Source organism: Sinocyclocheilus anshuiensis, unplaced genomic scaffold, assembly GCF_001515605.1.
Source record: "Sinocyclocheilus anshuiensis isolate Anshui unplaced genomic scaffold, SAMN03320099.WGS_v1.1 scaffold641, whole genome shotgun sequence".
In the NCBI taxonomy this organism is placed as follows: Eukaryota; Metazoa; Chordata; class Actinopteri; order Cypriniformes; family Cyprinidae; genus Sinocyclocheilus; species Sinocyclocheilus anshuiensis.
Window position 1 is genome coordinate 997630 of NW_015536503.1, and position 16280 is coordinate 1013909.

General features: G+C 35.9%; 1 pseudogene; it reads left to right on the forward strand.

The window, feature by feature from the left end:
• Positions 1–6964: 6964 nt before the first annotated feature.
• The window catches only part of LOC107690858 (collagen alpha-1(VII) chain-like), a 65195-nt pseudogene continuing 55879 nt past the window's right edge, over positions 6965–16280 (forward strand).

The following is a 16280-nucleotide window of genomic DNA, read 5'->3' on the forward strand; positions in this document are numbered from 1 at the left end:
ACCCCTTTAACAGGAGGCGGTCCAGATGAAGGCCAAAGGGATGACCCTTTCAGCCACTACACAGGAAGTTTGCTGTTCCAAATCTGTAATTTCTCGAATATTGCAGGTGTACAATGACACTAATTCATTCAAGTCCCCCAAAACGGCTGGTTGTCCAAGTAAGACAAATGCACGAGAAGACAGGATAATGCGGAGACTCTCAATGGGGAATCGGTTCAACACTGCGGCTGGAATTGCTTGCCAGCTCAGTGCTGAACAGGTTAAGGATCTGTCTTGACACTTTTAAGAGAAGTCGGAATGAAAGCACACTCTGCAGTGACCAAGTCTCTCATCAGCAGAAAGAAGCAAAAGCCTAGACTCACCTTTGCGGAGGAGCATGTTGTGTGGACAGAGGAGAACTGGTCCAATGTTCACTTTATGATGAGAGCAAGTTTAGTTAATTTGGGTCCGATGGGAATCGTTTTGTTCAGCTTCAAAATGGGGAAAGACTGTACATTTTTTGTTGAAATGCCTTGGCTATTTTGGTGCTAATTTCCTTAATTATATGACAGACTCTATTTAACTGGCAGCATTCCTCTAATTTTCACTGAGATTGCAAGATCCCGGGCTGCTCTAAGATGACTGAAACCCTTTAACAGGAGGCGGTCCAGATGAAGGCCAAAGGGATGACCCTTTCAGCCACTACACAGGAAGTTTGCTGTTCCAAATCTGTAATTTCTCGAATATTGCAGGTGTACAATGACACTAATTCATTCAAGTCCCCCAAAACGGCTGGTTGTCCAAGTAAGACAAATGCACGAGAAGACAGGATAATGCGGAGACTCTCAATGGGGAATCGGTTCAACACTGCGGCTGCAGTGACCAAGTCTCTCATCAGCAGAAAGAAGCAAAACACTAGACTCACCTTTGCGGAGGAGCATGTTTTGTGGACAGAGGAGAACTGGTCCAATGTTTACTTTATGATGAGAGCAAGTTTAGTTAATTTGGGTCCGATGGGAATCGTTTTGTTCAGCTTCAAACTGGGGAAAGACTGTACATTTTTTGTTGAAATGCCTTGGCTATTTTGTCAAACATGTTAGTAGCAGTGATATTCCTATAGCTGATATTCCTTCAAATTTTAAGCAATGAAGATTAACAATATTGCAGAAAAAAAAACTCAAGTATTTATGGATTGTTCTCCAATTTTGATCCCCACTGTATATCTATTTTAGCAGCCTTATGCTAAAAATATTTTTTCTACATCGATCTACACTCCATACCCCATAATGACTGACACACACACACACACACACAATATTCATTTTTTCTGATGCACATAAAACATCTAGGTTAATGTAATATATAATGCGTGCATGTGTAAGCTATTTTTAAACATTGCATTAACCTACATATTTTATGTCCATTAGAAAAATTGTAAAAGATTTTAAATTTAATGTTTAAAAATTGCTAGTAATTTAGTAGGTTTTAAAATTGCAATACATGCAATTACTGGAAATTATAAATTATGCAACTATAATTTCCTCCATTAAATCTATGAATTAATATGTAAAACTTTGTTGGAAAACAATGGAATATGGTGCAAAACATTACTGATTTATCTGATATTTCTAGCATAAAAAAAGAGTTTACAATATAGTTTAAATAATGTAATTTTAAAAAACAGGTCAATAAAACCTTTATAAATATTTTTAAAGTATTTTTTTTAACTTATCTATGTTAGCCAGCTAGATGACTTTATTAAAATTGAATATTTAAATCAGCATGTACAAACTAGATTTAAATTTACAATGTATACTATTAATCTAAATACTTTTATTCTGATGAAATTATATTAATATAAATGTTTAATATTTTATTCATTTACATACTATAGAAAATAATAATCTAAATAATTAGAACATTTAACAATTTAAATTTTTACTGTTTCATTCTGCTTTTATTCTGATTAAATTATATAAATGTCAAATATTTTATTCTATTTAACAGAAATTATTTTACAACTTTATTTATGTTGTTTTTGTTTATGTTATGTTTTTTTTCATACAAGTCTTAATACAGTACATGCATACATATAGCTGCCATTTTATTACAGCAAGAGTGTCCTCATTGGATTTTTTCCTAATAAAATAATTTTATTTACCATATATGTGAATAGTTTTCCATTTATTTTCAGTCTTTATACATTCAAATAACATCTGAGCTTTACATCAAAGCCAGAACATGATGTTCTCTCTGGTCTCTTAATGAGGTGGCTACCTGCCTGATCTAAATTGCATTTCAGGAATACAATCTCAGGCATCATTAGTCCACTAAGCATGCAGAGCAGTATGCTAGGTCTGAGGGAGAGATGAGTAGAACTACAAAAAGATCCGTCCGTGCACCAATAACTGTATTTAGTTAAAGTGCATGATTATATATAAAAAAAAGTTCTTATAGTCAGTATGGAGACAGTCACAATAAATAGTTAGCATGAGATTAGCATGAGTATGAGAGTTAGTTGGAATGTAGGTGCAGTGTTACTTATTGTCAACAGAATGTTCAAAAGGGACCATCAAAATAAAGTGTTACCAAAAAGATTTGTATTTGTTTTAACTGATCAACTGGCCCCTAAGAATATAATTTGAGTTTTAAAAAATAGTTCACTCAAAGGAATTTACTCGCCCTCAGGCCATCCAAGATGCAGATGAGTTTGTTTCATTGGAACAGATTTGGAGAAATGTAGCATTGCATCACAGATGTTTGAACTTTCATTCTGACGGCACCCATTCACTGCACAGGATCCATTGACGAGCATGTAATGTAATGCTAAATTTCTCCAAATCTGTTCTTCATCTACATCTTGGAAGACCTGAGGATGAGTACATTTTCAGCAAATGTAAATTTTTGAGCGAACTACAGTATTCCTTTAAGACCTCTGAACTAATACAATGTTCTTTGTGTGGGCACACTTTTTGAGTTAGTTTAAAGTGTGTGCATGTCATTTGGAGGTATGTGGGTGTTTTTTTTTTTTTGTCAGTGTTGAGCACATGTACATGTGTTTCGGCATACTTCAGGTCTTTTGTTGTAGACTGAGGTAGCCGCTGTGCCATGTACCTGCCAGCAGGGGATACATTTTTTTCTGATTGCCGTGGGCAACAAGTCCTTGATTTCCTGGATAGAGACAACCTGACAGTTGTGCCAGAGACCACAGACATGCACACACACAACTGTAATATCATATTAATATTAGGGCTGCACGATAAATCGCATGCGATATTTAACGCTCGCATGCGATTTATCGTGCAGCCCTAATTAATATTCAAACACCATATTACTTCTCCACAGCCCTCCTTATTTCTTCTCTCTGCAGACATACTTCCATAACTTTAAATGAGGCACTTGTGTTTATATTACATCAATCAATACTTTTTCCCCCCAAAAGCAAAACTCAGGCAGGCACATTATTAAACAAAGACTTTGAACACATTCCACGTCAAAAACACAATTAAAGTGGAGTCGGAAAGGCACTGCAGGGCAGAATAATGAACTGTTGGGGCCATCGGAGCACAGAAAATGGACTTATAATTAAGATTTCAGCATTACATTAAATCTATACGTCATCCAATTGGGTTTTATTTCTCCCAGGAGCTCTTTATTATTCATAACTGCTGAAAACATGCAAACGGTCTTTTGTGGTGACATGATGCATTTGAGGTCTATGTATGATGGAAATCGTGTTGACAAGAGTGGTATACAGACACAAAAGGTGACGGCCAGTGAAGAGGGACCGCTACTAACATGCCTGTAAAAACAAGCTTACGTACCAATGGGGCAATTACCCATCATGTCAATGATGTTTTTACAACTCAGCCCAGCCCTGTGAATTCCTAATATATGACAGACAGGAGAGATTTCTTTGGATTTCTTTGTTTCTCTAGTGCTGATCCCTGAGTACATCGCTATTTTTACTCGAGCCTAAAGCTTGAATTTAATCAAAACACACTTCAGCTGCAGTATGAACCACTTTGTGGATTCGTAGGCATTAAAAAAACCAGCAATTAGCTGCTAGTTTATGAAGACAAGCCTGTTTAATATTTCCCAGGCTGATTAGCCATTATCAGCTTTGTTCAACACATATTCCTCTGCTTATAATTGCTTGATGATGCAATAACAGCACCATTATCGTACAGTAAGTTTTTCTGGCTGTGATATATATTTTTTCCACTCAGGTTGCAAACTCATCTCTAACCTTGCTTAAATAGTTCTTAAAATTATTAGGTTTCAAATTAGTCTCAAATGTTCTTTGGTGAGCATTTCTTACAGCAGTCCTAACAAAATATTATTATTATATTCCCTGATTTCTCCATAGGACTGTTTGCATTATGTGAGTTAATCAGTCAGGCCTAATGTACAGTCATTATTAGTTCACTAGGATCTAGTTGTGGTTTCTTTGTGGGCAATAACAGCACCATTATCGTACAGTAAGTTTTTCTGGCTGTGATATATATTTTTTCCACTCAGGTTACAAACTCATCTCTAACCTTGCTTAAATAGTTCTTAAAATTATTAGGTTTCAAATTAGTCTCAAATGTTCTTTGGTGAGCATTTCTTACAGCAGTCCTAACAAAATATTATTATTATATTCCCTGATTTCTCCATAGGACTGTTTGCATTATGTGAGTTAATCAGTCAGGCCTAATGTACAGTAATTATTGCAAAATGAACCTCGCAGAGTTATCAGGGTCAAGATATAATGTTTCTGGGTCTTTATCATCCAGAGGGGTTTATTTTGTGATAATGACCAGATGACTGTAGTTTGACCTATTATGTAGATACTTACCAAATAAATAAAGAAATGGACATGAAATGATAATTATTTTATTATGCGAGACGAGGAAGCACAGTATATGAAAATTATTTGTGAAAGACTGCAATTTATTACACAGTTTACTGGTCATTAAAGGAAAAATATTTGACCACAAAATGCTGAAACTGACCACTCAGAACTAAAGGGACATGATCATATATATAACAGAATAGAGTATTCTGAGTATTTTATTTATTTTATTTTTCTTTTGTGTTTTTAGTCTGTTATGTTCACCAAAGCTGCATTTATTTGATCAAAAAATATATTTATATCTTTAAGTTTTTTGTGGGCGGAGTCTATATGGTGGCAGAAAATGTCCATTTTAAAGTAGCAGTCTATGGAAGCCATGGAATATAAAAGAATAAAAAACAGGTAATTTAGAAAAAAAAATATTGTGAGTATTTTATTTATTTTATTTTTCTTTTGTGTTTTTAGTCTGTTATGTTCACCAAAGCTGCATTTATTTGATCAAAAAATATATTTATATCTCTAAGTTTTTTTGTGGGCGGAGTCTATATGGTGGCAGAAAATGTCAGTTTTAAAGTAGCAGTCTATGGAAGCCATGGAATATAAAAGAATAAAAAACAGGTAATTTAGAACAAAAAAAAAAATTCCTTAGCAATTCCGAGATTATATCTCACAATTCTGATAAAAAAAAACTAATAATAACAAAATAAAAAATCAGCTCGTCATTCTCTTTTTTTTTCATAAAATTCTCATCTTGAAATAAAAAAAAAACTGTAACTGTAATTTATGTTCTACATGACTGTATACATTCTTCTACATGTATGCAACACTCTTTACAGCCCCTTTCCCCCCCTTTCTCTCTTCATGAAGGCCCCTTGCATGACCTTTGACCTCAGGGTCAGAACAGTTTTTCAGCTTGTCAGGTCTGAGCCCATGATTGGGGCTTGCTGAATTATAGTGTGTCATGAGTGACAGGTGGCAAGAACCAATAAACTCCATCCCTGCATTCCTGCAGAAGACCATTAAAGGCCTTTCACATCGCTTTCTCTGTTCAAACGGTGCAGTTACTGTGTTTTACACTGCTGCTCCAGCGCAGTTCCTCGGGAAGGCATGTGACCAGCTAAGAGGTCTGGCAGTTTTATTTGTGAGATCTTAAAACCCTGGTGCTATATGTTCTCTGTGGAATAAGTCCACCTTTTTGACCCCACCGTCTGCCGCTGCTTTTCAAAAGTCGCATTTGGGAGGTCTCACATATTTCAGCAATAATTTGAAAAGATTTTTCAAAGTGCCTAATTATGTCCCCAGAGATTACGGATACTAACAAAATTGCTTTTGATTTGACTTCAAGAAGGTTTGTGGAATGTCTGTACATTGTTCAGTAGATTTTGGAATTGCAGTGATGGAAATAATTATTTGCTGTAGGATTTTCATGTTTGCTGTTGCTTAGGTGACATTTGTTTGCCCAAAATAATTGCAAGAAATTGTGCAAGACCTCAAAGCATATTAATATGAAAGTCAAACTCTAAACTACTAAAAATATTTAAAAGTCAATTACCATACGTAATTTTGCATATTCTTCCTATTAAATTTTTCCAAATTCAGAAAAAAAAATTAAATAAAAAATTTAATTTGTAAAGGAACATGATGGTAACAAAAACGAGATGGGAGCTAAATTTATTTCAGTGCTTTTGCATTCTCTCACAAAACTTTTGGGTTCCCCCGAAAAAAGTTTATTGGGGGAGCATAGTAAACAAAATAGTTTTGCAAATGTTTTGTGAGCAAACAAAGTTTGTCGGGGGAACGCAATACATTTGGGACAGAACTCAAAAAGTTTGGAAAGCAACCGCATGTATATTTAAAACACTTAAATATATTCAACACGATGTCCCCTTAGTGACTCCATAATTTGCCTAAAACACGAAATTAATGTAGATTTTATATATAAAATATGTAGTAAAATAATAGTGTGTATAGAGAGACATATGTAATGTCTTTGAATTATTTTTATGTTCTCAGTTGCTGCTCTGTCTCTTTCTTACTTTTTCTCTCCTTTTCACTCTCTCTCTCTCTCTCAATCCATCTTCTTGTCTTAACTGTAAGCCAACCTGTTGTAGCTCTTCCACACCCCCTAAACTTTCTCCTTCTTAGGTATTTGCTTCATTCATTCACTCTCTCTTTCTCTCACACACCCTTTTACACGTCCCTTTCTAGGCCGTCTTGGATTCTCACCCCCCTCGTCCGGGGACATTGCACTACAGCGTGTGGAGTCCCATAACCTGTTCTTGGATTGGATTATTACCTGACGGATCTTCAACAGACCGGGTCTGTTTCAAGCAGCCAGCAGTTTTGCTTTTGAGAGGAGGACCATGGTGCAGGGTACAGTGGCAGAGGTGAGTGAAGGTCTCTGGACAAATTTGCAGCCCAATGTCTCACAATGCAGAAAGCAGTATATCTATATAGCTCCCTGCCAAATTTCTCTTGCTCGTTTTCTCTTTCTTGCGCACTCTGGATGTGGGCCATTTTCTCAGAGTGGTTCTTAACTGGTTTTACTTCATGATCCAGACATTCTTGGACATCAGGTGGCAATTTAACACAGTACTAAACCTAGAATCAGTATTTAATACAGTCTGAGTTGCATTGTCTTTTACCCTGTGTAGTTTTGTTCATGATTTTTCAGGATGAAGCAATGCCAAGCAGCCTGTCTATGCTGGCATCTGTCTAATTTGGCTAGCTTCAACCAAGCAACAGATGAATAGACTCTAAAATATTGTAGCGTTCAATTGGATGCACGACTTTTGACTTCAACAACGTGGGAAATGTTTCTATGTCTATTTATGTTGCTATCCTAATTATATTTGTATTTTAGCATTATCAATTTGCATTGCTTTTTTCCTACTCACCGCAATCCAATCACAACAGACCATTTAGGGTCATGACTCTTCAGTTGAGAGACTACTCTAAACTAATGTAAGTGCTCTTTTAAAGTTAATTTTCTCAAACATCTGCTGATCAAAACTAGCATGATTTGACCCTAGTTCAATTATTTGTTTAATGCATTGTTTGATTAGGTAATTGTGGAACAAAATCAGAGACTCCATCCACCGTATGCCATTCCACTCCATTTACCGCCACATCTGACAGCTTCAATAGCCCTGCTAATGCAACTAAAAAGCCTTGAACAAAATGGTAGTGTGTTGATGTCTCCAGTCTGATAGCTTTTTCCTCCACGCACAGACTTTTACACGCCCCTCGAAGTCGAGCGGCACTCCGGCTTTAGATGTAATGTCATAGATGAACCGCATAAAGTCACTTCATTACTGCACGCTGGCGGCCTGCCTCTTCTTGCAGCTGATAAGCCTCCGCAAACAGCATCCTTTCCAGCTTTTATTGTGAGCGAACGAGTATTGGGAGTATGCGTTTGGATATTTCTACTACAATAGATGTTTTGTGAGGACGTTCCTTCTAGTATCTTAAAAAATTGCTGAAGCGACATTTCAAGATTTTTGGCTTATCTCATGAATGGGCCCTTTTGAACTTTGTGTTCATGTTTGATTTTGCGCATTCACCATTGTGCTCTATGCAACAATTGCATGGACTACAACAATTGCCGTCTCTGTGTATGCGCTAGTGTGTTTTTGGATGCTTTTAAGAAATGATTCCCCCCGCCCCACCCCGTGTGCATTTAACACTTAATTTAGAGCTACAGACATAATCTCCTGCCAAGTGGCCATATTCAGATATGACTAACAAACAGCAGGGTTTGTAGAGAGAGCAAAAAGGGGCTTGGGTCCAACTACACGCTCACCTCTCCGGTCGGCCTGCGCTCGGGAGATTACATTCTTTGCTGCATGACTTTGCTGTATGCAAGTTGCTGTGTGGCAGGCATCAGAAAAATATCCCTTGAGTCACGGCGGTAGCTCCTTCCGGCCTGTACGTTGATGCGAATTATCGTTTGTTCAATCAGATTCATTCATAAATCACACAATCAGACGGCAGCCTCCAAAGTGCAGCAATTCAAAAAGTCTTATCTGCCCCGTCCAGAGTACCGGAGTCCATGTAAAGTCATGTAAACTGACTGCGGTACAGAAGTGCTTGAGGTTACATGCTCAAACAGGAGTGAGTTTGAATGGTATGCGTAGAGCTCATGGCCCAGATGGTTCTTGATAAATAATCTGGCTGCGTTCCACTGCATCTGATAGGAAAACATGCTTTCTGTGCTAACTTTGTATGCCAAGAGTGTTTGACCTGCATAGAAGTGTCTGTGATCATAATATAAAGTTTTAGCACTATGTAAAAATGCTTTATAGACTCCCATGTGCACCTCAGAGTGCATTTGTGGCCGCATTTACTACACAGAGCCATAGTTTACTGACAAGCTACACGAAATCGCATTTTGTGTAGCTTGTCAGTGAACTACGGCTCTGTATAGTAAATGCCGCTCCATCTGAAAGCACGTGCTGGAGATTTACTACTAATCACCAGAAGCGGCTTTACTGACGAGATGCGCATGAAAATCGCATTCGATTTTTTGCACAGCCCTAGTTAAAGTCATCGTACCCTTGCAGCTGCATTACTTTTGTGGACTGTAAGACTCGTTCCTGCACATTGGAAGTGGCAGTTGTGCAGTAAAGCATTGCATTAGCTTGGCTGTGGTTTCTGCACAGCTTGACAGTGCTGTCTGTTGGCTGAACAGAGACTCGCTAGTCATAATATCCCCCACACATGTAACCTGACAAAGTCGCAGCGGCTCTCAGTGTTGCTAGATTGGAAATGTCCAAGTATCGTACCAGAAGCTTAAAATTATCGTATTTGGACGAAAATTATCGTACACAAGTAAAAACGTACAGAATACAGCTATTTATCTACTAGACTAGAGCAACAACTTTTTGACACAACCTTCAAATCACCACGATAAATAAATAACTATGCTAGGGCCCTATGAAATACGTTTTATTTTTTCCCAAATTCCATTATTTTTTCTTTTATTCTAAATTTAAATTTTTTTGGATTCTGTTTTTTTTTTCCATTTAAATTTTTCTGGACTCCTTTTTAAATGGTTAAATTAAATTGTATTAATCAAAAGCACGTCTAATTAAATAATGAAACGTATACAATTCAACATCAAATCTATTAAAAAGTTTTAACAAAAATTACATGTTTAGGGTCTTATGAAATGTTCTCTTTTTTTCACCTTGTTTATTGTTACCAAATTCTGTGTTTTAATATGTCTAATTATTTGAATGCATAAAAACTACTTTTATTTATACCCTTATGAAATGTTTTTTTTTTTTTTAGAAATTCTGCGTTGTGTATTTTAATTTTTCTGGTTATCGAATGAAGGCATAACACATTAATTTAATTTATCTTTTTATTCATGAAAATTAAACAAATGTAATTTTTTGGCAAACAAAGGGGATTTACAATTAAAATTAAAACATGGAAGAAATATTGTGATTATTCCTTAATAATTTTAGTAGTAGTAGTTGTATGTACATTCTACTGAACAATAGTAATACATTTCTGGCAGAAACTATATATTTTTGACAGAGCATTTCTGGGGATGTTGTTCATGTATTTATGTCCTATTAAGTGAGAAGGCAGATGCTGAAATCACCGCGAGCATTATGCGCGCTTCAGTATGTGTGTAGTAAACAAAACCGCGTGACATTCATTCAGACCATAGACTATGATTCAGACAGACACAGAACATGCAGGATTTATATTTAAATAGCCTTTTTGCGGCTTAATATTTACAGATACTAGTCCATATCACAACTCTATTTAAGTGTACTGACCTACTACCGTCTAATTAATCCAAACTTTGACAAATTCCGTGACATTCGGCATTATACAGTAAATTCCGTTGACTGGATTCCGCAATTCCATCTGTGTTTTCCGCATCGTGGAAATCACAGGGCCATAGGCGTACCTTGTGTGAAGGTCCAAACTCCACCTCAGTCGCTGTCATCAGAATCCTGCGTGTTGCCGGATGTTGAGGGTCCTGAGGTGTGCACCAACCCATTTAGAGCATCTGTAATGAGCCGATTTCATGGGTTTGTTTTGATGAGGTTGACTTTGGAAAAAACACGTTCTGAAATTTCGAAATTATCGTACATTATGGGATTTTTTCCATTATTGATCGTACAGAGGTCAAAATTATTGTAAAAATACAATAATTATCGTACGTCTGGCAACACCGGCTCTGTGCAAGATCATTGATTCCGTATGGTATGCAGTTAGTTAGCGCAGTATTTGGAATGACAGCATTTATTTGGCGAGGAAGCTCTTCACCTGTCTGACGCCTCTGGATTTTGCATGAAGAGCTATTATAGTTTGGGATTAGTCATGATTTCAAAGGATGAAGAGATTTTGCCATAATTAAAGCTTCTCAGATATTTGTAGATTTTGTTTTCAGTTCTGTATTCTGTTGGTCCAGGATTCACAACTCCTCAACGTCTGAATACAGAGGCCTGTTTAACATCACATTGTGAGACATTTCTTGTCACAATCACAAGAAGTTAAGTCGCAATTGTGACACATATAGGGACAATGTGAGATATTAAGTCAGAAATCTGATGTATAAAGTCACATTGTGATATATTAAGTCAAATATGACATATTAAGTCACAGTTATTTAATATTATAAAACAATCACAAGAAATTAAGTCATAATTGTGACTAGGGCTGTCAAAATGACTGAAAAACTAAATTCGAATTTTCCACTTAAATATAATCAAAATTCGAATTATATTCGAATTTAAAAGGCATAATTTCAGTTAGGGGGAAAAAAGCTTTTGGCTTCTCTCCTGAGGCCACAAGAGGGCGCATCGAGCAAAATATTATGCATGTTTCTTCAAAGCGTAATAAAATAACACGACTATATTTGAAAAAAGTGTATAATGTTTAAAATAATGCTTATAAACCATATATAATTACTAACAAAAGAATTAAAATGCAATGACACTTACATTGTCGTCTCATTTCGTGCGCCACTGATAAGGCTCCCTGATGGCTGACGCAGACCTAAAATTCTAAACGTTTTTGCATTCGAATGTGGATTTTTTTTTTTTTATTCGACGAATATTCGAAATTCACATTTTTTTGACAGCCCTAATTGTGACATAAAGTCACATTGTGAGATTTTAATTCAAAATAATGACATAAAAGGACAATGCGAGATATTAAGTAGCAATTATGATCTATAAATGTCACATTGTAAGACATTGTCAGAATTATTGCATATTAAGTCACATTGTGAGATACTAATCCCAAGAAATAAAGTCTCAATTTTGACAGTCACAATCCCAAGAAATAAAGTTGATATTGTGACATATAAAGTCACAATCACAAGAAATAGTCACAATTATGACGATCACATTGTAAGATATAAAGTCATAATTATGACACAGTCACACTATGAATTGACATATAAAGTCACATTTCGAGATATTAATCACAATACATTTTTTTTGCAGTTGTGACAGTCACAATCACAAGAAATATAGTTGCTATTGTGACATATAAAGTCACAATCAAAAGAATCACATTGTGAGATTTAAAGTCACAGTTATGACATACAGTGGGTACGGAAAGTATTCAGACCCCCTTAAATTTTTCACTCTTTGTTATATTGCAGCTCCAACCTGACAGAACTGGAGAGGATCTGCAAGGAGGAATGGCAGAGGATCCCCAAATCCAGGTGTGAAAAACTTGTTGCATCTTTCCCAAAAAGACTCATGGCTGTATTAGATCAAAAGGGTGCTTCTACTAAATACTGAGCAAAGGGTCTGAATACTTAGGACCATGTGATATTTCAGTTTTTCTTTTTTAATAAATCTGCAAAAATGTCAACGATTCTGTGTTTTTCTGTCAATATGGGGTGCTGTGTGTACATTAATGAGGAAAAAAAATTAACTTAAATGATTTTAGCAAATGGCTGCAATATAACAAAGAGTGAAAAATTTAAGGGGGTCTGAATACTTTCCGTACCCACTGTATAAAGTCACATGAGATATTAAGTCACAATTGTGACAAAGCCACACAGTGTGAGATATTAAGTTATAAGATATAGTCGCAATCATGAGAAATTTAGTAACAATTATAACAGTCATATTGAAAGCTTTTGTAGTATTGTATGATATAAAGGCACAATTTCAAGAAATGTATAAAAATGTATGATATAAAGCCACAATTTCAAGAAATTTCACAGTTCCTGCGATATAGTTATCTGTGAAAAATATTGGAGTTCTGAGATATGAAGTCACAATTACAAGATGCGTTTGTGTGAATGCTGACTACTTCCAAATTATGACAGAATTTGCAGTTTCTTGATACATTGGTAAAGACCTCATTTTTCTTTCAGATACAAGTTACATCAAATAATTCTTGAGGTGTCCTTGAGGGGAAACTCATCCATCTTTTTAAAAATTCTAGAACCTTCTGTCCTGAAGGTAGTTCTGGAATTCTTCCCTCAGAGTGACAGTACTGAATGACAGGATTAGTATTTTCACAGCAGCTCTCACCTTATGCTCTGGACCACACGCAGACATGAATATCAATGAGCAGTCTAAGCCTGTTAAGTTGAACTACACACTTGGTGTCTTTCACAAAGGTCAAGTTTGTAGTGATACTCTGACTTCAATGTCAACTACCATGTGTGATGTAACCTGCTGAAAGTGCAGAGTCACTGTCATTGTATTGTTAGACATTTTGCGGCCACACCAATATGTGAAGGTGCACTATAAATATATCAAATTTAACCAGTTTTATTAATGTTGTTCCCTAGATGCTTAAGGTGGTTTCCAATCACAGTCCACAGTTCACAGAGATAACACACAGGAGGTCTTATCATAACCTACACATGGAACCAGACATTTGTATATGAAAATTCTGCTAAGCAGACTAATCTAAGCAGCTAAGCTGGTCGAGCAAGGACATTTTGCAGTTAAGATAGTTCAAAACTTGATGGAGACACCAGCTCAGCAGCATCCCATGCTGAAGATCAGCATCCAAAACACTACGAATGATGAATGCCTGCTTGTATTTTCAGTGGGTAATGCATCAGACTGCAGATGTTTCATGTAGTTTCCTATACACTTTTAAACATTTTGAACCTGAGGCAAAATAAAAGCATTGCAAATGTATTGCTGTATTCCTGCAAGCTTTGTAGTGATTTAAAAGTGATTACTGGTTTCCTCTTAAAGGGACATTTGGCCCAAAAATGAAAAATCTGTCATTATTTACTTAATTCCAAACTTGTTTGACTGACTTTCTTCCATAGAACACAAAAGGAGATGTTAAGCAGAATGTTTACTCTGCTCTTTTCCACAAATTGAAAGTGGCCACAAAAACAGCACCATATAAGCATATTAACTGTTTATATTTTCTTAAAACATATGACACCTTTGTTTGAGGAAAAGAGTACAATTTATGCTGCCATTCTAAAGTTTGGGATTGGTAAGAATTTTTAATAGATTGAATGGTCTCTTATGCTCACAAAGACTGCATTTGTTTGTTTTAAATAGTTATATTGTGAAATATTATTGCAATTTAAAAGAATGGTTGTCTGTTTTTAATATATTTTCAAATGTAATATATTCCTGTGATGGCAAAGCTGAATTTTCAACAGCCATTACTCCAGTCTTCAGTCTCGCGTTCCTTCAAAAGAACATTGTTTATTTGATATAGAAATATTTTGTAACATTATAAAATCATGCATTATAAAAGTTTTGATCAATTAAATGTGCCCTTGCTGAATAAAAGTATTGATTTCTTAAAAAAAAAACAAAATCTTACCGACCCCAAACGTTTGAATGGTAGTATAAATTAATCTGTAACTCAATTTATATGTGCATATTCAAATGTGTTTCAATTAGTTTTTGGGACCTTGGCAGCCTGAGGTTACTATCCACCTTCATGATATGGAGAAAATGTCTGTCAAGCATCTCTTTATGTGTTCCACAGAAGAAAGAAAACCATCCAGGTCTGGAACAACATGTAAAAGATGACACAATTATCATTTGAGCTTAACTATTCCTTATTATTGTACAGACGATTCCTCTGTTGAATTTAATTACATGACACCCTAAGAGGAATAAACTTTTTGGTAGAACTTCACTGTGCACTACCGAACTTTCTTAACCTTAAACAATTCTCTTTTATTTGAATTAGGGATGTCAACGATTAATCGATGATCGATTAATTGTCGATAAGAGATGCAGTCGATTAAAACTATCGATGGTTAAGTCGTTTAATTTTGGGCTGCGTGCGGCTCTAAATAACCCATGATTTAACTAAAATGAGGGAACAAATTAATAAATCGAACAAATTCTTAATTCATGGCCATGAAATCTTTCATTTCCCTTAGATGCGAAAACAGTGATAAAAAGTGAATGACAATAAAATAAACCTGCGAAATTATGGGCTAGACGGTGAGGATTTAGGAAAAGAAACAATGCCTAAATATTATTGAATTTGTGGAAATTCGTGACCAACCGGCAAACCAGAACAAAGCCGCGTGAATGTAGGCTATATGGACTCGAACGGCATCCAAAAGCATGGTCGCGATGTAACATTTTCCAGCTAACCAATTATTCCTCTAATAATCAAAGCTTTTATACCACACATGTCATAATCAAAGCTTATAATTTGTAAATAAATAATTGCTGGATTCAAAACTGCAATTTAAAGACGCTGTGACCGACACTGACATTACGTTTTTCCGGAGCATTCAATGATGTCACTAAACGGTGATGCCACAACTAAGAGCATCGTTCACAAGTTTCTGCATTAACCAAACTAGCCTAGGCACAGGGTTTCAAGCCCTGGGACAAAATGGAATGCTTTAAGGAAAATGTATAGCCTATGTAATGTAAGCAATAGGCCTAAAATAAAAATAACAATTTGTTTTCATTAAAAAACAAAAAAAGCGAAATATATCTGGCTTAAATAATTAAGCTAACAGATTTAAAACAGAAGTGTGGCGCTGCGCTCCATAAACAAGTTTTTTTTATGTTTCAGCTGTTCGATCGCACTGGCGCCTCACGCGCGCACACCCCACATATTCTAGCAATTCAAACTTACATCGCAGTCTGTTCATTATCAAAATAAAATAGTCAAGGACAAAATGGGATGCTTTAAGGAAAATGATGATCGTTTCCGTCTATATGCGAATGCGTGTAAAGTACAAGCCTAGTTTACATTATAAATAATAGTTTAACATTCAAATACATTACGAATATGGAAACATTTGGATTTGTGCCGAATGAGACGTAATAACCTCCAAATACATCTAGCCAAACCCGCGCTCGCTCCGTCTCGTATGCACGCAAGCATGCACTGATCTAATGCACTGTAGATGCCGGATTTTTAAAAACAAATAGGCCTACCGGAACACAAAAATTCAAAATCTGACATTTTCCGGAACAGGATCCAGCAGAATCAAATTAAGTACTGGTCATAATACTAA